The 25260-nt window shown below is 44.9% G+C and overlaps 1 protein-coding gene across 9 annotated transcripts in view; it reads left to right on the top strand.

The window, feature by feature from the left end:
* Window positions 1–25260, top strand: part of LOC124776660 (nuclear receptor coactivator 7) — a 703675-nt gene that overhangs the window by 323846 nt on the left and 354569 nt on the right. The gene's annotated exons all lie outside the window — the stretch shown is intronic.

Genomic DNA, 25260 nt, shown 5'->3' with positions numbered 1-25260 from the left:
GTAACTGATAAAATGCGTCGGCGAGTTGATAAAAATATATGGGCATACGGTCATTAGGCTGCCAGCGTGTCACCACCGTAACAGACGTAATTGTTTTGTTAGAAGTTACAAATAAGTAGAAAATTTTATAATAAAATGTAATAATGGGTTAAATAAACCTAGCGCCCTGTTCATAGCAATGAAACGAAGCTGTTGACCGCTAAGGTTTTCACGCGTGATCTTAACATCATGCGTCACATTTAAATCATATTATCTCCTGTTCATAGCAATGAAACGAAGCTGTTGACCGCTAAGGTTTTCACGCGTGATCTTAACATCATGCGTCACATTTAAATCATATTACCTCGTGTTAGAGATCGCTGACATAGTTCCGATTTGGAGCAAACGAAAATTTGATGCATTCTCAAAAACTTCTTGGTGATTATATCTTTCCGTACATCGGTGAAAAGTTCTCGGATTTCCAGACGGATGTCGGTGTTAAAATACCGCGCCATTTTGAAAAGTGTCGTGCTCAACACCTTCTGTCGAAGTGTAACACTTCGTCACAAGATGAACATGATACTCTTCAGAGCGTCGCGGTATTTTAACACTGTTAGCCGACAGGAAAACAGAGAGCTTTTCGTTAATGAGTATACGCAGAGAACGTCTACATTTACACATTTTCGTCCACATTTGATACCGTAAATAAATTTAATGAAGGTAAACTGCAGCTCTTCCAGAAATAAACTGATGTCAGTTCGATCTTTGTCGATCGAAAACTTGCGAGTTTGAGCGAGTGCAGTTAAATGTAAGATTACGCGTGTGTCCTGTACAAGACATGGTAACTCTGCTCCTCACTTCCACATGTTCCTCCCGGAGTGTCAGTCCGAAAGTACGAGAGGCGATAAGTAAGAATACAACACTATTTTCTGAAAGCAGGTTTGTTTTATTCATGATTGCAATACACCAAATCGTTCCCCACTCTTTCCGCTACAAGATCCTATTTTTTCAACATAATCTCCGTTCAATGCGACGGCCTCAGGCTACATCACTGGGAGGGCGTGTATGTCCGAATCGTACCACTCCACTGGTCTAGGTCGGAGCTAACGTCTTGCGGCAACAATAACCTCCTTATCTTCTCCGTAGTGCTTCCCGCGGAGTCCGTCCTTCATCATTCATTGTGTGTCCGCACGTTCCAACACTGCAGGAGTCACAGCTGTGTGCGACCGGCCGGCACGCGGCGGCGATGTGACGGGTTTGCCCTACATTCTTGCGATGATGACAGCTGCCTCGCCCAACGACTCACCGTGCTTTCGTTCTCTACCAGGCCCCCATATACATCCTGTAAGTGCATATGAATATCTGCGATGCTGTAGTTTTCCCCCAAAAGGAACTCAATTTCAGCTCTCTTCTTGGAACGCACCTCCATTCCAGACGCCATTTTGAAGGGTACTTATAGCGCCACAACCTACCTGAACTTCATAAAACTGTAGGGGCCGAAGCGAAGAATGAAGACGTGGCGCATGGCAAAAAGTAAGTAAAAGGTTGGTTATTTAAAAAAGTAATCGCCATAATAATAAGTTTATCACACTGAGAGACAAGACTGCCAATACCTTCGTGTGGAAAATGTTTGCTGTTGTCTACGGAACCATGGTTGTACACAGGCTTCGTCCGGAGCAAACTGGCGGCCACGAAGGTCTTTTTTTTCAGGGCTCCAAAAATACGAAATTGCGGACGATCTGCAAGTTGCCAAGGTTGTTTCGACTAAGGTGCAGAGGTTCCGCTGGGAAGCCCTTACACGTCGTCCACCCAATCCCGATCTCTTTCATGTTGTGGCCATAGATTTGGAGCCCTGAAGAAAGACAACTGTGACGGCAGGAAAGAAATTAGATCAAGAATAGAACAAGCCAGCAGATAATTCATCAACATAAACAGACTTTAGAAATGATCGGATCTTCATCTGCAACTAAGAAAACGAATGATTCATTGCTACGTGTTCTGATCGTTGTTCGTGGACTTCGTGTGCAAGACGTCTTTGTTGCAAACGGATGTCAGCAGTAACGGTTACACCTCGGGCTGGGTTGTTTGGGGGAGGAGACCAGGCAACGAAGTCATCGGTCTCATCAGATTAGGGAAGGAGGTCGGCCGTGCCCTTCCAACGGAACCATCCCAGCATTTGCCTGGAGCGATTTAGCGAAATCATGGAAAACCTAAATCAGGATGGCCAGACACGGGATTGAACCGTCGTCCTCCCGAATGCGAGTCCAGTGTGCAAGCCACTGCGCCACCTCGCTCGGTTTACACCTCGGTGAGGCAGTTCGTAGTGTACTACACCGTCGCTGTTCCACCAGATGCATAACATTATCTCTTTTGGATGCACACATGTCTTTGTGAGGGATGTTGCTGCTTTCTTTGGACTCAGCCATTCCTTTCTTTTCCTTGTGATAGCATAAAGACTCCCTGTCTCGTTACCAGTGACGTTACAGGATAGGAATGATCTGTGTTGTTCATCAGCCAATTGATCATGAGCGAGCAGAATTGCACATACGGTCACCACTGATTTTTGTGATTTTGGTTTAGAGCATGCGGTACCCATAAACCCTATTTTTGAGCCTTACCCATTACATGCAAACGTACACGATGGTCGAATGATCACAGGAAATCACATATTTGACAGTACAATGACGTGGTTCGTAGTGAATTAATGCGTTTAAACGATTTTCATCGAACCCCAAAGGTCGTCCCGAACGTGGAGAGTCAATAATGTCAAAACAATCCACCTTAAAACAAGAAAATAATTTTATTGCCGTGTTCTGTCTAGTGACATTATCCTTATAATCGGCGCAAATGTTTGTGGCTACCTCCGCTGCTGTCAACCCTCTACTGCACTGAAACAGAATAATATGTCGGAAATATTCTGCTTTCTCTATTTGGCACTCCATTGTCTAGCGTCCACAGGTCCCGCAACTGTCTCCAAATGACAAAAATGGCAATATGTGAACTCAAATAACAGTGAACTACAAATAAAAAATGACAGTCGATAAAAAAATCCATAGCAACCAGAATACCAACATCCCAATGAAAAACGCTAGAACTTAAACGCCGACCTAATAATACAGAGGGAAGTAAAGGCAGGTTTCATTGTAATACGAGGGTAATCCCAAAAGTAAGGTCTCCTATTTTTTATAAGTACATAGACCTGTTTATTTCTACAATGGTTTACATCAGTTTTCAGCTTAAATATTTAGCTATTTTTCGACATGATCACCATTTCTGTCGATGCATTTTTGTAGACGCTGTGGCAGTTTTTGTATGCCCATGTCATACCAGCTCGCTGCCATGATGTTCAAGGAGTTATGAACCTCTCCTTTCACCTCGTCGTCGGAGCTGAATCGCCGGGACCACAATTAACGCTGACACGTACTGTGAGACTCTGAAAAAAACTCAAACGGGCAATTCAGAACCGGAGAACAGGAATGTTGAGCAAGGGCATACACATTCTCTGACAACGCTCGCCCACACATCGCTTGGCAAACAGTTGCTCTCCTGCAACAGTTTCAGTGGAACATAATCACCCAACCACCCACCCTCTGTATAGTCCTGACTTGGCGCACAGTGACATCACCTGTTCCCTAGGTTAAAAGAACATTTGGCCGGAAAGCGATTCAGCTCCGACGACGAGGTGAAATAAGAGGCTCATAACTTCGTGAACAGGATGGCAGAGAGCTGGTATGACATGGGCATACAAAAACTGCCACAGCGTCTACAAAAATGCATCGACAGAAATGGTGATTATGTCGAAAAATAGCTAAATGTTCAAGCTGTAAACTGATGTAAACCATTGTAGAAATCAACAGGTCTATGTACTCATAAAAATATAGACCTTACTTTTGGGATTACCCTCGTAGAATGTAACTAGCCCGCTAACAGTCCACTGTTACCAGTGGGAGGATGTAGTTGGATACTGGAGAGGACATACTTGTTCGGCGTGTGGTGGTCAGTGTAGAGACATGCTGGCGTGTACCAGTCGCAGCGCCCCGTCAGCGCCATTGTTTACGCATCGCCGGAATGCGTGCCTGTGTGTGCGTCGCGGGTGGGCGTCAGCAGAACGCGCGGCGCCCAGCCCGGCCGCCAGTCGGCGACCATGCTCTGCCGTGGTCTGCGCCTCGTGCCCTGCTTCGCCACACGCCCACGACGGGGTGAGTCCTTCAGCCGCTGCCAAGCGCGCTTACCCTCTCCGCTACACGAGGCAACGTCATTTTGTCAATACTTCTATTCCTCCCGAAGCAGCAACTACGAATGCGCAAGATAATTGGTAATTGTCTTGGGTCCACCTGTCTGGACAGGTTGAGATTTATATTCTGCTGAAGTTACGCGTAGCGTATCTTCTTTGCCTCTTGTATTTTCTCCGTGCGTGGTGCTAGTTGCAGGGACACGACTGGCTCACTCGTGAAACAACGTGCCACGACGATCAGACATGGCGGCAATATGGGACACTGTCATTACGGGAGAGACAATATATTGTCTAAATCGTAGTACCTCAAATATTAGACGTCAGTACGAAGTACCGTGAGCGAAGACATACCGCAATACCAAAAAATAATTAATGAAATTTCGAGAATCATTTGTCCAGGTAAAATATTACAGTGATTAATATTGCAATAGCACGCGGTAATGTAAGGGTGAGATAACGATTGCAGATGCGAAATTCTGTTGCTTTAATAACCAGTGCAACCGCTGGAATGTTGAATACAAGCATGCAAACGTGTATGCACTGTGAAACTTCCTGGCAGATCAAAACTGTGTCCCAGACCGAGACTCGAACTCGGGACCTTTGCCTTTCGCGGGCAAGTGCTCTACAAAATGAGCCACCCAAGCACGACTCACGCCCCGTCCTTGCAGCTTTACTTCTGCCAGTACCTCGCCTCCTACCTTCCAAACTTAACAGAAGCTCTCCTGCGAACGTGTATGCATTGTGTTGTATAGTCAGTTTGTGGGATGGATTTCGATGCTTGTTGCAGTTGGCCGGTCAGTATAGGGACGGTTAATGCTGGTTGTGGATGGCGCTGGTGTTTTCCTCCCATGTCCCATACGTGCTCGATTAAAGACAGATCTGGTGATACAGCAGGTTGGGGTAACACGTCGACATTCTGTAGGGCACTTCGGGTTGCAACAGTGGTATGTGGGCGAGCGTTATCTTGTTGGAAAACGCTCCCTGGAATGCTGTTCGTGACAGGCAGCGCAACAGATCGAGTCACCAGATTGACCTACAAATTTGCATTCAGGGTGCGTGGGGTAACTATGAGTATGCTCCTGCTGTCATAAGAAATTTCAACCCGTATCATAACTCCAGGGGTAGCTCCTGTGTGTCCAGCACGCAGACAAGTTGGCTGCAGGCCCTCAACTAGCATCCTCCTAGCCAACACAAAGCCATCGCTAGCACCGAGGCAGAACCAGATTTCATCAGACAGCACAGCAGACCTCCATCCTGGCTATGATGAGCTCTTGCTTGACACCACTGAAGTCTCAAATAGAAGTTGTTTGGAATCAGTAGAAGGCACGCTACAGGGCGTCCAGCTCAAAGCTGTCCTTGCTGTCCTTGAAGTAACAGTGTTGTAACAGTTGTCACTGTGGTGCCAACCGCTGCTCAAATTGCTGCTGCAGATGCAGTACGATGCACCAGAGCCATACGCTGAACATGATGGCCATTCCTTTCGGTAGTACCACGTGGCCGCTTCGAACCCGGTGTACTTGCGACCGTACGATCTCGTAATCACAGCTGCCAGCAAATATGTAAAGTGGCTACATTCCTGCCAACTCTCTCTGCAATATCGCAGAAGGAACATTCAGCTTCTCTTAGCTCTATTACACGACATCGTTCAAACTGAGTGGGGTGTTGATAATGACGTCTTTGTCGCCTTAAAGGTATTCGTGACTAACATCAATTCACGACGTCCAATATCAAAGGTAACTGAAGCTCACGACCTTTACAACGTGTACTTAAATCAAACCTGATTTGCGTCCTCCTCCTGGTGCTATTAGCGCCACGCTTCTGAGGATGATCCAAAATTTTAACAGACAACATCTTTCAGATGTAGAAACGTGTCTTCCAGTATCAGTTTGTGTCACCCAAGTCCTTCTTTGCGTAGTTTTTCCGTCAGGGTGTATTACCAGCTGATGCCTGTGTAGGAAGGTACTAACCATTCACTCGTTCGATGTAACATTTAGTGGGCCATTTCATGGTCCGTCGTGGGACATACTGTAGTACTGGAACAGGTTTTTTCTTTTACGAATTACGCCAGTTGTACCTTCAGAGGTTTATTCTTGACACATTCGTTTCTTATGACACAATCATAACCGGTGTCGTGTCCCAGTGGCCATCTTTAAAGTCTATGGGCGGCATTTCATGAACAAACGTTGATGGGTTGTCAGTCTGTGAATATTTGCCCACCAGATGCTGCCCATAGCATTTGAAGATGAGAATTGTGAACCGCAACCGGTTGTTATTGTCATAAAAAGAGACTTTATCAAAAATAAAGTTCTTAAGGTTAAGCTTATCAATTACGGATGTTTCAGAATCCGTGACTTCATTCAGTTTAAATACACATAACTGTAACCAGTTAATTTTTTGAAATAGTTATTTACTCATTCCATGAACAGGTTTTGAATCAGATGATTTTCCAGAAATTACATTGCTATTTCAAGCATAATGCTGGGTGTTGGCTCTTTGACAAGAAGGTGGAACATGGATTAATGCATCGCAATGAGTATTATTTATCTGTCGATTTGGGTCCAGAATTTAGTTTTGTATTTACTGCGACAGCATGGCCGGCTTTTGTTGTTAGTTCCATCTGCTTGTTAGCATCACAGTGTAAGCACACAGATGGATACTAACAAAAAAAAGTCTCTCATACTGTCGCAGTAAGTACAAAAGTAAATTCTGGATCCAAATCGACAGATAAATAATACTCATGGCGATGCGTAAATACATGTTCTGTCCTCTTGCCACAGAGCCAGCACCCAGCATCATGCTTGAAATAGCTATGTAACTTCTGGAAAACCATCTGAAGGTGATGCTGAAAAGGTTCAAATGGCTCTGAGCACTATGGGACTTAACTTCCGAGGTCATCAGTCCCCTAGAACTTGGAACTACGTAAACCTAACTAACCTAAGGACGTCACACACATCCATGCCCGAGGCAGGATTCGAACCTGCGACCGCAGCAGTCGCGCGGTTCCAGACTGTAGTGCCTAGAAGCGCTCGGCCACTGCGGCCGGCTGAAAAGGTTCAAAAACCGGTTCATGTAATGAAAAGATAACTATTTCAAAACAGTAAATGGTAGCAGTTTTATGTATTTACATTAAACAAAGTTCTTAATAGGTCAAATACCAATCTGCTTAAACGGAATGAAGTTTTCCCAAAATTTGTTTTTGTGATACGTGAACGACCGCGTCACCGCTCGTGCGGTAGTGTGCTACGCAGTGTGGATGTCAGTGGAAATGAGGTGACTGTAATGGAGAGCAGGAGTCCCGTTGCAGTCACTTAGTGTATTTCTTTCAAACAGTGCCAAAAGGGCTGCCAAGTTTGTTCTTATCCAACGGAAGGATAGCCATCGGCAGCAACTGGAATCACTCAACAGAGGAAAGTCCACTGGACCTGACGGGATACCAATTCGATTCTACACAGAGTACGCGAAAGAACTTGCCGCCCCCCCCCCCCCCCCCCTTCTAACAGCCGTGTACCGCAAGTCTCTAGAGGAACGGAAAGTTCCAAATGATTGGAAAAGAGCACAGGTAGTCCCAGTCTTCAAGAAGGGTCGTCGAGAAGATGCGCAAATCTATAGGCCTATATCTCTGACGTCGATCTGTTGTAGAATTTTAGAACATGTTTTTTGCTCGAGTATCATGTCGTTTTTGGGAACCCAGAATCTATGTAGGAATCAACATGGATTCCGAAAACAGCGATCGTGTGAGACCCAACTCGCTTTATTTGTTCATGAGACCCAGAAAATATTAGATACAGGCTCCCAGGTAGATGCTATTTTTCTTGACTTCCAGAAGGTGTTCGATACAGTTCCGCACTGTCGCCTGATAAACAAAGTAAGAGCCTACGGAATATCAGACCAGCTGTGTGGCTGGATTGAAGAGTTTTTAGCAAACAGAACACAGCATGTTGTTATCAATGGAGAGACGTCTACAGAAGTTAAAGTAACCTCTGGCGTGTTATGGGATCATTGCTTTTCACGATATATGTAAATTACCTAGTAGATAGTGTCGGAAGTTCCATGCGGCTTTTCGCGGATGATGCTGTAGTATACAGAGAAGTTACAGCATCAGAAAATTGTAGCGAAATGCAGGAAGATCTGCAGCGGATAGGCACTTGGTGCAGGGAGTGGCAACTGACCCTTAACATAGACAAATGTAATGTATTGCGAATACATAGAAAGAAGGATCCTTTATTGTATGATTATATGATAGCGGAACAAACACTGGTAGCAGTTAGTTTTGTAAAATATCTGGGAGTATGCGTGCGGAACGATTTGAAGTGGAATGATCATATAAAATTAATTGTTGGTAAGGCGGGTACCAGGTTGAGATTCATTGGGAGAGTCCTTAGAAAATGTAGTCCATCAACAAAGGAGGTGGCTTACAAAACATTCGTTCGACCTATACTTCAGTATTGCTCATCAGTGTGGGATCCGTACCAGATCGGGTTGACGGAGGAGATAGAGAAGATCCAAAGAAGAGCGGCGCGTTTCGTCACAGGGTTATTTGGTAACCGTGATAGCGTTACCGAGATGTTTAACAAACTCAAGTGGCAGACTGCATCGCGGTGTAGCTTGCTCGCCGGGTTTCGAGAGGGTGCGTTTCTGGATGAGGTATCGGATATATTGCTTCCCCCTACTTATACCTCCCGAGGAGATCACGAATGTAAAATTAGAGAGATTAGAGCGCGCACGGAGGCTTTCCGGCAGTTGTTCTTCCCGCGAACCATACGCGAGTGGAACAGGAAAGGGAGGTAATGACAGTGGCACGTAAAGTGCCCTCCGCCGCACACCGTTGGGTGGCTTGCGGAGTATAAATGTAGATGTAGTATCATATGACGTAGTTTGGGGACCTCTTCTCTCCTCCATCCCTTGCATGGCAAATGCTTGAGTTTAAAATTTATCCCACCACTAAGGTTAGAAACGCTACACTAGCGTGCGTTGAAGACCTAGACTGCCGATGTATAGGATAGCGGCGGCTCCAGCAAGCTATTGCTAGAGCGTAGTATGCTAGCAATATAAATAAAAGTCGTGATCTAGAAAATTCCGCTGCAACAAGGTCTTCGATAATGCCCATGGATCAGCGACCTATTGGGATCGGTGCTATCTGTGGTGGAGTTTGTCTCGTGAAAATTTCAGCAATACTGGACATATGTTGCAGACGATAAGAAGGTAAGTTCAACTCCTAAGAGGTTACTGACCAAAACAGTCCCTTCCCCCCGTCGCCGTAAGCAATGGTTCTTTTATAACAGAGAAGTAACATACGGCGAGAAACCGAAGTTATATGGTCTTTGTCTCTTATCGGTGACCAATTGTGATCAAGCAAACATGTCGTTTGGAGATATTCGTCGTGTTTACTAGTGTAATGCTTTCGCTATTCATTGTTCGCTCTCCCAAAATAATGATACAACAAATACTGTTAGGTGTTGCACTGTGTTTGATGAAGCGCTTTGTGGAATTGCGTAACGGAGCGCGGATTTGTTAAGACAACAGTCCTAAGGGTATTATGGTACCGAATGAGATGGCACTTGGTCCAGGCACTTTGAAAATATATATGATATCGTTCCCCAGTATTCGACGAGTTAAAGCTTTTCTTGGGGTGATGCAATGAACGGTGTGTAACTACTTGGTTTGCTGGCATGGTAACTTACTCCTGGGATGTATAAAAATAAGGTGATGTGGTTGTTAAGACACTGGGAGCAGGTTTAGGAGGACCACTAAATCTTCCAGCCTCGTTAAAACCTGTCCTACTTTTAGATTTCTGTCCATTTCAGCTTGTGAAGATGGAAAATCTTATTATGAAAATGATTCCTGTACGAATAAACTATTACAGAACATTAGGTTATTCTATCACTAAAGTCCTCAGTGAGACTACTACCACGAATCTCCTAGCTCTAGCAAAAGGAATAGTGCGCAAGCTAGACACTGAGACCTCCATATTCACCATGCTCTGCCTGACAGTATAAATGATACACTGCGTATTTTCGGCTGGGAAGGAGGTCACGAATAGCGAAGTAGCCAAACAACTGCAGAGAAATTTTTCAATGCTTAATAGCAAACCACTTCGAATGTTGCACTATTATTACTTACGTGAAGAAATGTGTAGACTCTGATGTCTGTAGTAACCAGTATGTCATGTTGATCTGTCACTGTAATTCTGCTAAACTACGAAATTTCATATGGAACAAAGTAGAGTGAAATGGAAAGGGTACACGACGACGACAACCAGCTTCACGGATAACAAGCGAAACATTCGGACTTCAGTTTCATCTGTCACTCACGACATGGTTTATATACCATCTGATTCAATATTGCTTTGTTTTGCCCGTCTACAGAAAGTTCTTTAGATACAAGAAACTCTGATAAAATGAGCGAAGTAGGGCTGCCACTACGACAGTACGTTCAGTTTCCGAGGGAACAGAGTGCAGATTCCTGTTGTGGTACATAAAATCAGGGGTTCCATGAGTCTTCTAGAAATCTCACCGGACGTCTCCTTGGACTAGGCCATGGCAAATTTTTCCCTTCCCAAACGTAGTCATCGCGTGCAGGGGATTAGGCGCCCGTTGTACAGAACAGCGTCACTGGCCGCCTATCGTAAGATTTTGACAAAACTCGCTCGTCAGACTGTGAGCATGCTCATATGTTCATTGCCCCAGTGGTGACACGTTAACAGTTCAAAGCAGCGCTCGATACAGTCATTACAGTGTCGCCACTAGGGCAATGAATATCTGAGGATTCTAGCGCCCGGCGAGCAAATGTGGTCAAAAATAACACGCGACTTGATAAGGATATTTGGTTTGTGGGGGCGCTCAACTGCACGGTCATCAGCGCCCGTACAAAGTCGCAATTTTTCACACAGTCCAGTTTTTTTTCTCAGTCCAATCTAGCTGTTGTCACGAATGATGATGATGTTGATGATGAAATGCTGACAACGCAAACAACCAGTTCCCGTGCAGAGAAAATCCCTAGCCCGGCTGAGACTCGAACCCGGGACGCTAGCCACTAGACCACGAGCTGCGGACAACACGTGACTTGAGGCTGCGTTGTGTAAGTTATATTTCTTCGTTTTGTTCTCGAGATCGTTCCTGTGTCTAATGGCATGAATGAGAAAAACTGAATTTAAACCTGGTTCCTCTCGAAAAGGAGTGAAGTTTTGAAGGGATTAACGTTACCTCGATCGTTTGTATCTAGGAAGAAAGCGCGGCCTAGCCTGCGCTAGGAGAAATTCCGCTGAACGGAGGTACACAGTTCAGTGGTCTGCAAGCAGCGGTGAGCGAGTCGCATGAAGCCCCAACCAAGTATTCGCGCGGCCCGCGGTTCTCGGCCACATTTTGTAAAAATCGGCATCTGGCAAGTATCAGCCAAATCGACTAAGCGAAGTAGTGCTTCTTAAGATTTCCTGCTCAGTAATAAACAGAAATGCTTAGTGACAGTAAGATTTTAAGATGTGCTTTGTTTTAGTAGATGCTTGTAATTTCGGCCGTGAGCTAAGTAATGTTGTCCGGTTATGTCGGGGCAGAGAGGTAAAAGTCATTGTGACTGCTGACGACGTGATGGTCGGAGTTGAAGTTTTATTGTTTATTTTCCAGTGCTTGAAAATTCACTGGCAAGTGCGACTCGTACCGATCAGCTTCTGTTGTGTAAATTACAAACGGTAGCGTGGATTCGTGAATACTGCCATCGTCAAATGTGGTACATATTTCTGGCAAGGAATACAAAAGTAAACTAAGACTTTGTAATGCAACGCAATGAGAAGAAGATAAATAACATAAAAAATGTTTAGTAAACATTTGTGATTGTTTCATATTGCGTAATGCATTTAAATATAAGTACAATCAATCAGTCATCAGCTCACACTGACAATGCAACATGAATTCGTCAGACAATTACAGTGTCACAACTCTGGGATCGTTCAGGGTGGCAGAGTTAACACGAGGTGTTCCAAATGGTGCCGACTTTCAACGATCACTACTAGGGGTCTGACGGCCAACTTACCGCGTCCTTACTATAGCTAGTCTGTTGGGGACTCATAACACACTAATTTCTGTGGGTTACAAAGTAATAAAAAGATGGGTACGTATGCGGTCCGATGTGTCGCCCTGAAATGTCATTAGTGGGTATGGAGCGAAAAGATATGACGGTCGCTGAATGTTCAGTAAACAATTTTTCCAGTACTTAATGGATTTTTTTTGTGCAGAACTCAGTTCAAGTTTTTTGTCTAGAAGATGTGCAGAAAATCACTTTTTAGTGAACAATGAGAACCCAGAATATTTCATGGCTAAAATTATCATTGGCTTCTAGCATTTCTGTAAAAATAGTCTATTCTGCTATTATCCCTGAAGCTCTGTCATAAATGTGGTCAGGTAAGTGACAAATGCAATTCGTGAGAAGCAGCCAGCGTATATTTTTGAGGGTAAATGGTGAACAAACAGTTTTCCACACAAACAAACACCTGCCACCTAAGATTGCTGGACTGCAATCCAGATCTGAGTTGTGTTGTGAAAGTCTTGCTATGTAGGCTCTTTCGAAATAAGCGGTTTCGTCATGAAACTTCCGCGCATACGTTCAGCTTTGGGCGTCAGTTGCCATTCAGGTGACACCCATGCGTGGGCATAGCAGCTGAGTCAACAGCACGCCACACATCGTTCGTAACAGTTTCATGCCACCACACCGTACAGCCAAGGATGCCCCCAAAGTATCTTACTTTGAATTTTTGAACTCCCAGGAAGTACACGACACTTGACCTTCTGCACTCGTAGGAGACAAATGGAACGTTGTATTAAAAGTTCGTCTTTTGGCCGTATACATCTACACTCCTGGAAATGGAAAAAAGAACACATTGACACCGGTGTGTCAGACCCACCATACTTGCTCCGGACACTGCGAGAGGGCTGTACAAGCAATGATCACATGCACGGCACAGCGGACACACCAGGAACCGCGGTGTTGGCCGTCGAATGGCGCTAGCTGCGCAGCATTTGTGCACCGCCGCCGTCAGTGTCAGCCAGTTTGCCGTGGCATGCGGAGCTCCATCGCAGTCTTTAACACTGGTAGCATGCCACGACAGCGTGGACGTGAACCGTATGTGCAGTTGACGGACTTTGAGCGAGGGCGTATAGTGGGCATGCGGGAGGCCGGGTGGACGTACCGCCGAATTGCTCAACACGTGGGGCGTGAGGTCTCCACAGTACATCGATGTTGTCGCCAGTGGTCGGCGGAAGGTGCACGTGCCCGTCGACCTGGGACCGGACCGCAGCGACGCACGGATGCACGCCAAGACCGTAGGATCCTACGCAGTGCCGTAGGGGACCACACCGCCACTTCCCAGCAAATTAGGGACACTGTTGCTCCTGGGGTATCGGCGAGGACCATTCGCAACCGTCTCCATGAAGCTGGGCTACGGTCCCGCACACCGTTAGGCCGTCTTCCGCTCACGCCCCAACATCGTGCAGCCCGCCTCCAGTGGTGTCGCGACAGGCGTGAATGGAGGGACGAATGGAGACGTGTCGTCTTCAGCGATGAGAGTCGCTTCTGCCTTGGTGCCAATGATGGTCGTATGCGTGTTTGGCGCCGTGCAGGTGAGCGCCACAATCAGGACTGCATACGACCGAGGCATACAGGGCCAACACCCGGCATCATGGTGTGGGGAGCGATCTCCTACACTGGCCGTACACCACTGGTGATCGTCGAGGGGACACTGAATAGTGCACGGTACATCCAAACCGTCATCGAACCCATCGTTCTACCATTCCTAGACCGGCAAGGGAACTTGCTGTTCCAACAGGACAATGCACGTCCGCATGTATCCCGTGCCACCTAACGTGCTCTAGAAGGTGTAAGTCAACTACCCTGGCCAGCAAGATCTCCGGATCTGTCCCCCATTGAGTATGTTTGGGACTGGATGAAGCGTCGTCTCACGCGGTCTGCACGTCCAGCACGAACGCTGGTCCAACTGAGGCGCCAGGTGGAAATGGCATGGCAAGCCGTTCCACAGGACTACATCCAGCATCTCTACGATCGTCTCCATGGGAGAATAGCAGCCTGCATTGCTGCGAAAGGTGGATATACACTGTACTAGTGCCGACATTGTGCATGCTCTGTTGCCTGTGTCTATGTGCCTGTGGGTCTGTCAGTGTGATCATGTGATGTATCTGACCCCAGGAATGTGTCAATAAAGTTTCCCCTTCCTGGGACAATGAATTCACGGTGTTCTTATTTCAATTTCCAGGAGTGTATTTCACTCATGCTAATTACCGCTGATGGCTGTCCACAAGGTTTGTTTGCGTTTCTAGTTTCGAATATGTCATTCTCAAGCGAATATCACAAATGCAGTTACGTACACATCCATATATACACCCAACCTTAAACAAGTACTAGCCATTTCGACATCACACATAAAAATAATAGAATACGCAGGCATACATAAAACAATGTTGAAACCACCACAGTAACGTATTTACATTCTAACGCTCGCATCGTGCCGTCTGACAAATATAAGCTATGTTTAACAAATACATGTAGGCTTTGGTCCTGTCCGATTTTAAACTACTGGATTTGAATAATAATTGGTTTCAGTTGGTTACCGTAACTGCAGCTGTAACCAATACATGGTTCGAATCAACAACCCGACACTTTGGAGTTTCATGGTTGACAAAAATCCATATAATTGCTTAGAGCCCGTAGTTGAGTGGCTCTTAATTTTTTTGCTCCTCATAAGAAGCAGTGCACCGTAGGTCTCTAGAAGAGCGTGGCGTTCCAAAGGGCACAGGTCATCCCCGTTTTCAAGAAGGGACGTCGAACAGATGTGCGGAACTAGAGACCATATCTCTAACGTCGATCAGTTGTAGAATTTTGGAACACGTATTATGTTCGAGTGTGACGACTTTTCTGGAGACTAGAAATCTACTCTGTAGGAATCAGCATGGGTTTCGAAAAAGACGATCGTGTAAAACCCAGCTCGCGGTATTCGTCCACAAGACTCAGAGGGCCATAGACACGGGTTCACAGGTAGATGTTGTGTTTCTTGACTTCCGCAAGGCGTTTGATACAGTTCCCCACAGTCGTTTAATGAACAAAGTAAGAGCATATGGACTATCAGACCAGTTGTGTGATTGGATTGAAGAGTTCCTAGATAACAGAACACAGCATGTCTTTCTCAATGGAGAGAAGTCTTCCGAAATAAGAGTGATTTCAGGTGTGCCGCAGGGGAGTGGCGTAGTACCGTTGCTATTCACAATATATATAAATGTACTTGTGGATAACATCGGAAGTTCACTGAGGCTTTTTGCGGCTGAAGCTGTAGTATATCGTGAGGTTGTAACAATGGAAAATTATTCTGAAGTGCAGGAGGATCTGCAACGAATTGACGCATTGTGCAGGGATTGGCAATTGAAATTCAATGTAGACAAGTGTAATGTGCCGCCAATACATAGAAAGAAAGATCCCTTATCATTTAGCTACAATATAGCAGGTCAGGAACTGGAAGCAGTTAATTCCATAAATTATGTGGGAGTAGGCATTAGGAGTGATTTAAAATGGAATGACCATATAAAATTAATTGTCGGTAAAGCAGATGCCAGACTGAGATTCATTGGAAGAATCCTAAGGAAATGCAATCCGAAAACAAAGGCAGTAGGTTACAGTACACTTGTTCGCCCACTGCTTGACTACTGCTCACCGATGTGGGATCTGTACGAGATAGGGTTGATAGAAGAGATAGAGAAGATCCAACGGAGAGCAGCGCGCTTCGTTACAGGATCATTTAGTAATCGCGGAAGCGTTACGGAGATGATAAACTCCAGTGGAAGACTCTGCAGGAGTGACGCTCAGTAGCTCGGTACGGGCTTTTGTTGGAGTTTCGAGAACATACCTTCACCGAGGAGTCAAGCAGTATATTGCTCCCTCCTACGTATATCTCGCGAAGAGACCACGAGGATAAAATCAGAGCGATTAGAGCCCACACAGACACATACCGACAATCTTTCTTTCCACGAACAATACGAGACTGGAATAGAGGGGAGAACCGATAGAGGTACTCAAAGTACCCTCCGCCACACACCGTCAGGTGGCATGCAGAGTATGGATGTAGATGTGGAAGTAGAAGAGAAGTTATATATAATTCACAACCAAACTGACTAAATTGCTAGTTATTTCATTATTATTAATTGCTGAGTGGATTTAAATATAGACACGCACGCCTGTCATCGTCAATTATATTCTGATAACATGCAAACACGCGATGCTTATGAAGGACAACTTCTGCCTAGTCATAATTTTTATCAAAATTTCATAGCTTTCTAGGTTTTGTGGTCTGCTATATCCGAGACACAAATAAAGTTAAATGTAAGACGCGATATGAAAATATACAGTAACAATTACGTGTATTTAACATGTAATTGCGTACGTTTCACTAATCTGGTAGACTTCTAGCACTGTGGAGCGAGTTCGTGTGTATTGTTGCCTTTGTATTACACCAGGTAACCAGGACTGAGGCGTCTGTCCTCATTTCCGACTAACGCCCACTTCATTGCTTTTGCAAGCATTCTCGAATTTCGAGCGCAATGATCGTGCCACTTTCAAGTAATGTTACTGTCTGTGTCCCGACCGTAAAACTCAAGAGAATGCCAGTGAACGCACGCCCATGCTAAATGTTTCACACGTTAAAATGTCTAACCTCTGTCGGGAGTTTATTCTTTTCAGTTAATATTCCTCACTGTAAGCATCAGTGACCACCTTTAGGTAGCTCACGACTAAACAAAATTCGTATGTGGTGCATTTTCTCAGCGTAAACAATCACTTCAGCATTGAGCTGAAAATGGCAGCTACTTCTCTACGAGTGACATTCTTTCAGGGCAACGAACAGTACAAGAAATATTGCAATATTGTATATTGTATATTGTTTGAAGCCATATTTTACGCAAATGGAGACGGTATTTCGACATCGAATACTCTACACATAAGCGCCATCATCATTGCAGTAAAAAAGTGAAAATAGGGCCGTAGACGGCGTTTTTGGGATGGAGACACAGATTTACGATCTTACTCTTGTGTATAGACTGTGTTTCCAAGTATTTGCCTCAAACGTCTAGGAGTGTTAGATCACGTTGTCGGAAAGGACTTTTCTTACAAGGGAACCTCCCCATCGCACCCCCCCTCAGATTTAGTTATAAGTTGGCACAGTGGATAGGCCTTGAAAAACTGAACACAGATCAATCGAGAAAACAGGAAGAAGTTGTGTGGAACTATGAAAAAATAAGGAAAATATACAAACTGAGTAGTCCGTGGGCAACATATCCAACATAAAGGACAGTGTGAGCCCAGCAGCACCGTGGTCCCGTGCTTAGCGTGAACAGCTACGGACCTAGAGGTCCTTGGTTCAAGTCTTCCCTCAAGTAAAAAGTTTTAATTTTTATTTTCAGACAATTATCAGCGTTCAGGCACTCACACACAATCAGTTTCGCTCTCCAAAATTCCAGGATGTGTTCAGATTTGCTTGGACATATGCAGGATTTGACGGTCTACACAGGGAAAAATTTGAAAACGTTAAAAACATACGTTTTGACAAAGCACAGAGAAAACTGTGCGACTGTGAAACTGTTGCATTCATTTGTTGCAGTTTATGTGATACACTCATGTTTTCATCACTTTTTGGGAGTGATTATCACATCCATAAGAAAACCTAAATCGGGCAAGGTAGAAGAATCTTTTTACCCATTCGCCAAGTGTGCAAGTTAGGTGGGTCGACAACATATTCCTGTCATGTGACGCACATGCCGTCGCCAATGTTGTATAGAATATATCAGACGTGTTTTCCTGGATCAAATGTTTTCGGTTCCCATTAGAGAGGCATATCCTTTCGTCTACTAATCGCACGGTTTTGCGGTGCCGTCGCAAAACACAGGCCCTAAACTTATTACAGTGAATAGAGACGTCAATGAACGAACGGACAGACCATAACTTGCAAAAACAAAGTAAGTAAACTTTTCGCTCAAGGGTAGACTTGAACCAAGGACCTTTCACTCCGCAGCTGCTCACGCTAACCACGGGACCACGGCGCTCCTGTGCCCAGATATGCCTTGATGTTGCATATGTTGCCCATTGACTACTCAGTTTGTATATTTTGCTTATTTTTTCATAGTTCCACACAACTTATTCCTGTTTTCTCGACTGATCTGTGTACAGTTTTTCAAGGCCTATCCACTGTGCCAAATTATAACTAAATCTGAGGGGGGTGCGATGGGGAGGTTCCCTTATTAGAGACAAAATGTTCGCTGACGCTTCGTCTCTGGGTTGTCCCTGAGAAGCGGCAGGGCGTAACACTCAGCAACGAGCGTATGCAATGTGTGTTGCCTATAATCTAGTCATCTGCTTCGCGTGATAGGGGGTAGCCTGAGCCAATTATGGTTCTCATTCGCTTCTAAAATATCTTTCTCCGTTTAGACACACTCTTTTCTGAGGTTTTACTGTTGAGAAACATCTGGTTAATAGAGCCTGACTGTTAGTTGGGTAAAATTTCGTCGCGCCGAGTACTAAGGAATGTCTAGCGTCGCAGGGAAAGGTCAGCGATCACTTTCGCTCTAACAGATGCTGGTATTTCAAAGATGTTTCATACAAAGACTTCGAAACACCGAGTCTATTGTGTATTTCTGTAATCTGACAGATTACTTTTTTAATTTAATATACTGCTGAGCAGTCATTTGGGCTATTACAAGAAGTGGAATTGCAGGACATTGTACGTAGCAGTTTTTTCACAAAATGAATTTTTAGTTCTGTCGTGTTCTCGCCACTCTTGGCAAGCCCCTACACTTGATGCAGGTGCCAAAACATGAAGAAAGTCGGAAACATGCTTCGTAGATGGCATATGGTTGTTGTGCCAAGCTGTGCGTCCCTCTACAGTTGAAAATTTAAAAAGGTTTTTATTGACTAAAGTTTCAACAGTTAAAAACTTAATGTTGTGTTTCTGGTCTAGTAATACCGCGAATAAAACGTAATGCCCCGGTATTAATGGCACCCGGAACAAAAACTTTCTTCCTTCTATTTTGTTTAAAACCGACATTCTGAGACCGTGGATGTGTACAAAATAAAAAATGATTCTTGAAAAGATGGAAACAGCAACCAGCTTCTGTTAGTAATGTTACTTATTTGCTCAAATAGTGCCGTTGCAAGTTTCGAACTGACACGTAATCTTCAGACGGCTGTTTAGATTTATATGTCAGATTTTGTTCACTTGGCTTCGTAGGGGGAAAAAATGCAACGACTAGTGTAAACAGTAGCAGCTGTAATACAAACGTGAACAGCCGTCTTCAGATCAGCCTATCGTTTCGAAACCAGCCACGGCGCTATTTGAGTAAATAAATAGCATTATTAACATTGGCTGGTTGCTGTTTCCTTCTATGCAAGAATCAACATGTAAAAGCTTTTTGATTGAGACTTACAACCATTTAGTTTCCTGGTATGGCAGTTAAAACGTTCTTAATAAAGTACTTATTTTCTGATGTCTCATTTTTTGGCGGTGATTCGGTAAGCAGCATTATTCTGTGGTATCTGAATATCTTCTAAATTCTTTTGGATACAAATCAGTTACGTATAAACACACACACACATAGTTTTTCATCCTTCTGACAAATGTCAGATTTGGCGCTTACACCGTTGTGTGTTTCCATTCTTCGTATTTAGTCATTTTTGACTTTGTTTCAGAAACTAACGAGGCTAAACGTCCAGGAACGGCAGAAAATGAAACGTTACATCCGCGTCAAAGTTGTAACTCTATCTTAAATACCCACCACGTTTCAGTGCACGAATATCAATAGTAGTTTGAGAGATGCCAACGTTATTCTGTGCATGATGGCGGGACAATTGACATTTGCCAACGCCTAAGTGAATGACAGATACGAAGATCAGCCTGTAACACAGGTGGCGTCTCTGCGCCGAATTTATTACTACCTGTATGGTAGAGGGCATCTCGCTAAAATGTGTTTACGTACAGTAAAAAGAAATACTGTATCTGCCCAGGCGTTCTGACGTTGGGACACTCACTTGTGCTGGCTCTGGAGTGAACAGCGGCTTCATTCCTAATGATTAGGCTCGCTGATGAGCATGTGTGACGAGTAAAAAACGTATGGTGAGCCGGGACTCTAGCTTGGCCATCTGCTACGCGCGGGGAGTGGTCAGTTGTGTTGTAGGGTACGCATGCCTCACGCACAGGCTCCAACCGTCACGTTGCCGTCAGCTCCTCTTCACTGTCAAACTCTGCATAGGCCCGATCCCTGACGCCACAGGGAAAAAGGATAGTTACTGACCTTCAATCTTGAGATGGTTCGGTTTCACCTTACACCTGAGTGTGTGCTGCAATGAGTACATGGAAGATATTGAGAAGAGCAAATGGCAAGTTGACGCTTACGATCATTTCTTGACGCGTGAGAGGAAATCACTGTTGGCATCGCACAGCCTGCGAAATACAAGCATTATGATGATAGTCTCAATTTGACGTTCAGTTTTAACTCGCCCCAAATTTTCATAGCAACGTATATGAGACTGTGATGGAAGTATCCATACCGAAAAAATAAAATTGGGTAATTAATTTTGGATAATCAGTCTTTGTGGGTGGAAGCATACAACTGTATTTCATTATAATACACTGCTACTGGTAATAGATTCAACTGTTTTAATACGAGTATTTAATTCACACACTCGATTGCGATATACCATTTCATCTCCACTATTAAAGTACGAGCGGCGTCCGATAAGTAATGCAACACATTGTTGTCTCGGCCGTTTTGGCTTGCAAAGGTTCGGAATTTGCTGTGGGTCATGGTGGAATATTCCCGCTTCAGCTCCTATACTTACATTTTTCAGAAAGGTGGTGGCACTAAACGTAGCCTTCAAAATGGCGTCTTTAACGAAGGTGTGTTCCAAGTAGAGAACTGTCATCGAATTACTTTTGGCGGTAAAACAGAACATCGCAGATATTCACAGACGCTTGCACAATATCTACGGAGACCTGGGAGTGGATGGCCGAGACACCTGTAATCATCGCATCAAGGCTGTGCAAATCTGTTTGGTCTCCCCTGTACCTGCTGGTCGCACGCAGCTGTGACTCTTGCAATGTTGGAAAGGGCAGACACTATTATTTGCGGTTATCGACGAATGACGATCAAACACCTCGCTGCTCAATTGGACAACGCAAGTCCTCACACAAGTCTGCGCTCCCGAGATGAGCTCACAGAACTTCATTGGACTGTTCTTCATCATCCGTCGTACAGCCCGGATCTTGCATCTTCCGAACTTCCACATTTTTGGTGCAGTGAAGGAAGCGGGAAACAGCACGTGGATAATGGTGATGTTATCGATGCAGCAACACTTTGACTCCGACGTTGACCAGTAAAGTGATACCGTGCAGGCATACAGGCCCTCGCAGTAAGGTGTGGCATTGAATGGAGATTACGTTAAAAAATAAGGTTTTGTAGCCAGAAGAGCGGGGAATAATTTGCTGTCTTGGAATCCCGAATAAAACCAACTTTCTTTAAAAAAAAAAAAAAAAAAGCATTGTGTTACTTATCGAACGCCTCTCGTACATGAAGTGACTAAAAACGTAACCAAATCTAAAATTCTGTAGCGCTTCTACAGTGAAATGTGGTCATTCTTCAGTATGAAGACCAACATACAAAAACAGAAGTTCCATCCCTGCCTAACATTTTGGATCACTTAATGTTCTTCGGTGACCCGGTTACATTCGACTTCCACAAGAACATGTCAAGATAAACGTATATAATTTCGAAATGGGCCGTATGTATTCAATACCACTCACAAAACAGCTGAATCTATTACACAGTAAGGGTAAATAGCTGAAATACAGCTGAACGTCCCAAATGTTCTATTCATAAAGATGAATCCTTTCGAGACACCACAGTCGTCAAGATAACCTATGGGAAAGAAGTCATGTGCGCCATATGTCAGTGAATAGTGCTTTGTTCTGTGTTATCTTCACTGTTTGTGTGTAGTATTCCGTGAGGCCGAAGTTGGAGACCAACCTAGCATTTGCATGAATAGCGAATGGGAAACCACCTAAAAACCACACTCAGGCTGGCCGGTACACCAGCCTACGGTCATTAACCGGCACGCCGTTTCGATCTTGGTCTGGTCCACCTGCATATCTCGCTGGGTAATTCGCCGTCCGTTGCTCTGTGAGAACAGGTCCTCGCCAGAATCACGTACATAGCTTAAGTTCTTTTTCGGGCGATAAATAACACTATGATTCATCCTTGTACTCTGCCGAAGATACTCTTCGCTTTTAAGGGGCATTCGCAATCGGCAGCCCTCCGATTCTCGTCCAGTGGACTTCGACCGCGCACATGTGATACGTGTTGAATAAATTTGATAAGGACGTTGACAGGAATGCGGTAGCGTGATTTTCGTGACACAGATTGTTGACACGGACGCTTCCGGGAGTGGTATTGAGCGTGTGACAGATAATCGACCCGTCTGGACTAGGTCTCTGAGCCGAATTGGGCGCCTGGCCCGACGGCGGCTGTGGCGCCGGCGCAGAGGCGGTGGCCACGCGGGCGGTGGGACCTGCCGGAGCTCGTTACTCGCATGGCGTGGCGAGGGGGGGGGGGGGGGGAGTGGCAAGGACGGGGGGGGGGTGCGGAGCGGGGGGGGGGGGGGGGGGGGAGCGCGCCGGCTTTCGACCCGCGGATGCACCTAACAGCCGCTAATGTCGCCATCGACCGCGCACAGCGCACCACGGCCGCGGCCGCACCCCGGCGCACAGCTGTACGTTCCTAGCATTACTACCACTAGTACAGAATATTCTAGGTCCTGTAGAGCGATCAAGTAGTCTCAGGTGAAATTACCACCAACTTGCTCTGCTGGTGGTCTAACTAGGGACACGCTACATTTTCTTCTGTGTCTTGATGTACACCATGGATCTTACAAGGGAACCTCCCCATCGCACCCTCCCTCAGAATTACTTATAAGTTGGCACAGTGGATAGGCTTCGAATAACTGAACACAGATCAATCGAGAAAACAGGAAGAAGTTGTGTGGAACTATAAAAAATAAGCAAAATATATAAACTGAGTAGTCCACGCGAAGATAGGCAACATCAAGGAAAATTTGAGCTCAGGAGCGCCGTGGTCCCGTGGTTAGCGTGAGCAGCTGCGGAACGAGAGGTCCTTGGTTCAAGTCTCCCCTCGAGCGGAAAATTTTTCTTTATTTTCGCAAAGTTATGATCTGTCCATTCGTTCAGTGACGTCTCTGTTCACTGTAATAAGATTAGTGTCTGTGTTTTGCGACCGCACCGCAAAACGGTGCGATTAGTAGACGAAAGGACGTGCCTCTCCAATGGGAACAGAAAACATTTGATCGCAAGGTCATAGGTCAACAGATTCCTCCACAGGAAAACACGTCTGATATATTATATACGACACTGGTGACGGCATGTGCGTCACATGACAGGAATATGTTGTCGACCCACCTAACTTGCACACTTGGCGAATGGGTAAAAAGATTCTTCTACGTTGCCCGATTTAGGTTTTCTTGTGGATGTGATAATCACTCCCAAAAAAGTGATGAAAACATAAGAGTGTGTCACATAAACTGCAACAAATGAATGCAACAGTTTCACAGTCGCACACTTTTCACTGTGCTCTGTCAAAACAAAAGGTTTTAACGTTTTCAAATTTTTGTGTGTATAGACCGTCAAATCCTGCATATGACCAAGCAAATCTGAACATGTCCTGGAATTTTGGAGAGCGAAGTTGATTATGTGTGAGTGCCTGAACTTTGATAATTGTCTGAAAATAAAAAATTAAACTTTTCTCTCGAAATAAGACATGAACCAAGGACCTCTCGTTCCGCAGCTGCTCACGCTAACCACGGGACCACGGCGCTCCTGAGTTCTGTCTATCCTTGATGTTGCCTATCTTAAAACTAATCAGTTTGTATATTTTGCTTATTTTTTCATAGTTTCACACAACTTATTCCTGTTTTCTCGATTGATCTGTGTTCAGTTTTTCAAGGTGTATCCCACTGTGGCAACTTATAACTAAATCTGAGGAGGGGGGTGCGATGGGGAGGTTCCCTTGTTAGAACACATTTGCAAGCGCTGACACCAAGTGGCGCAAATGTACCTCCCTAGTTAAAGCGGAACCTCACATGGCTCGAAGCTGGCTTTGATAAACGTTAAACCATTAGGTTGTACGTAATAATTTATGTAGATCCCTTCTTTATTCACGTAATGAAAATTACAGAAATTCCATCTTAATATGCCAATGACGACATTGCGTTACTTTCATTTCATTTGTCCTCTAATAAAAAGGAGTAAGCACAATATTTTGATTTTAGTCAGGAACAGTGGACAGAATTGTCCCAGAAACAAATTAAAATAGCCCAAATCCACCACCTCTATCCTAGGCTTTCGGGAGATTTTTCTCTTTTTCATTAGGCAAATGCCGAAACTGACAGTCATTTTCCCAAAGATTCCCAATCTGGATTCCCCCCCCCCCCCCCCCCCACTCTGTCTGCCAAGATATTTGACTGAAAGGGACCATACCTTTATAATGGACTGGTTGTCAATTAGCCCGCTCTACTCTTAGGAGCATGAAAAGTACAAAAATTACAGATACAGTCCCAGCCGCCGGCCGCTGTGGCCGAGCGGTTTTAGGCACTTCCGTCTCGAACCACGCAGCTGCTACGGTCGCATGTTCGAATCCTGCCTCGGGCATGGATATGTGTGATGTCCTTAGGTTAGTTAGGTTTAAGTAGTTCTAAAGCGCATGCTAGATGCTGGTAAAGTGTCACTGTCAAAGTGTAAACTAATATAGTTTGTGTGAAAGTGTTCTGGACATCAAAATGGAGGCAGACAGATACGAAAAAAGCCGCCTATACTGCCGCAAACCAGCACCCAGCATTATACTACTACCAGTAATGATGTAACTTCCCGGGTCCTCCCGAAACCATCTGAAGGTGAAACTGAAAGGTTCGAAAACCGGTTCACGTAATAAAGCATTATTATTGAA

Source organism: Schistocerca piceifrons, chromosome 2 (genome assembly GCF_021461385.2).
Source record: "Schistocerca piceifrons isolate TAMUIC-IGC-003096 chromosome 2, iqSchPice1.1, whole genome shotgun sequence".
NCBI lineage: Eukaryota > Metazoa > Arthropoda > Insecta > Orthoptera > Acrididae > Schistocerca > Schistocerca piceifrons.
The sequence above is the reverse complement of the archived record's forward strand: the minus strand, read 5'-3'. Positions and strand labels throughout refer to the sequence as shown.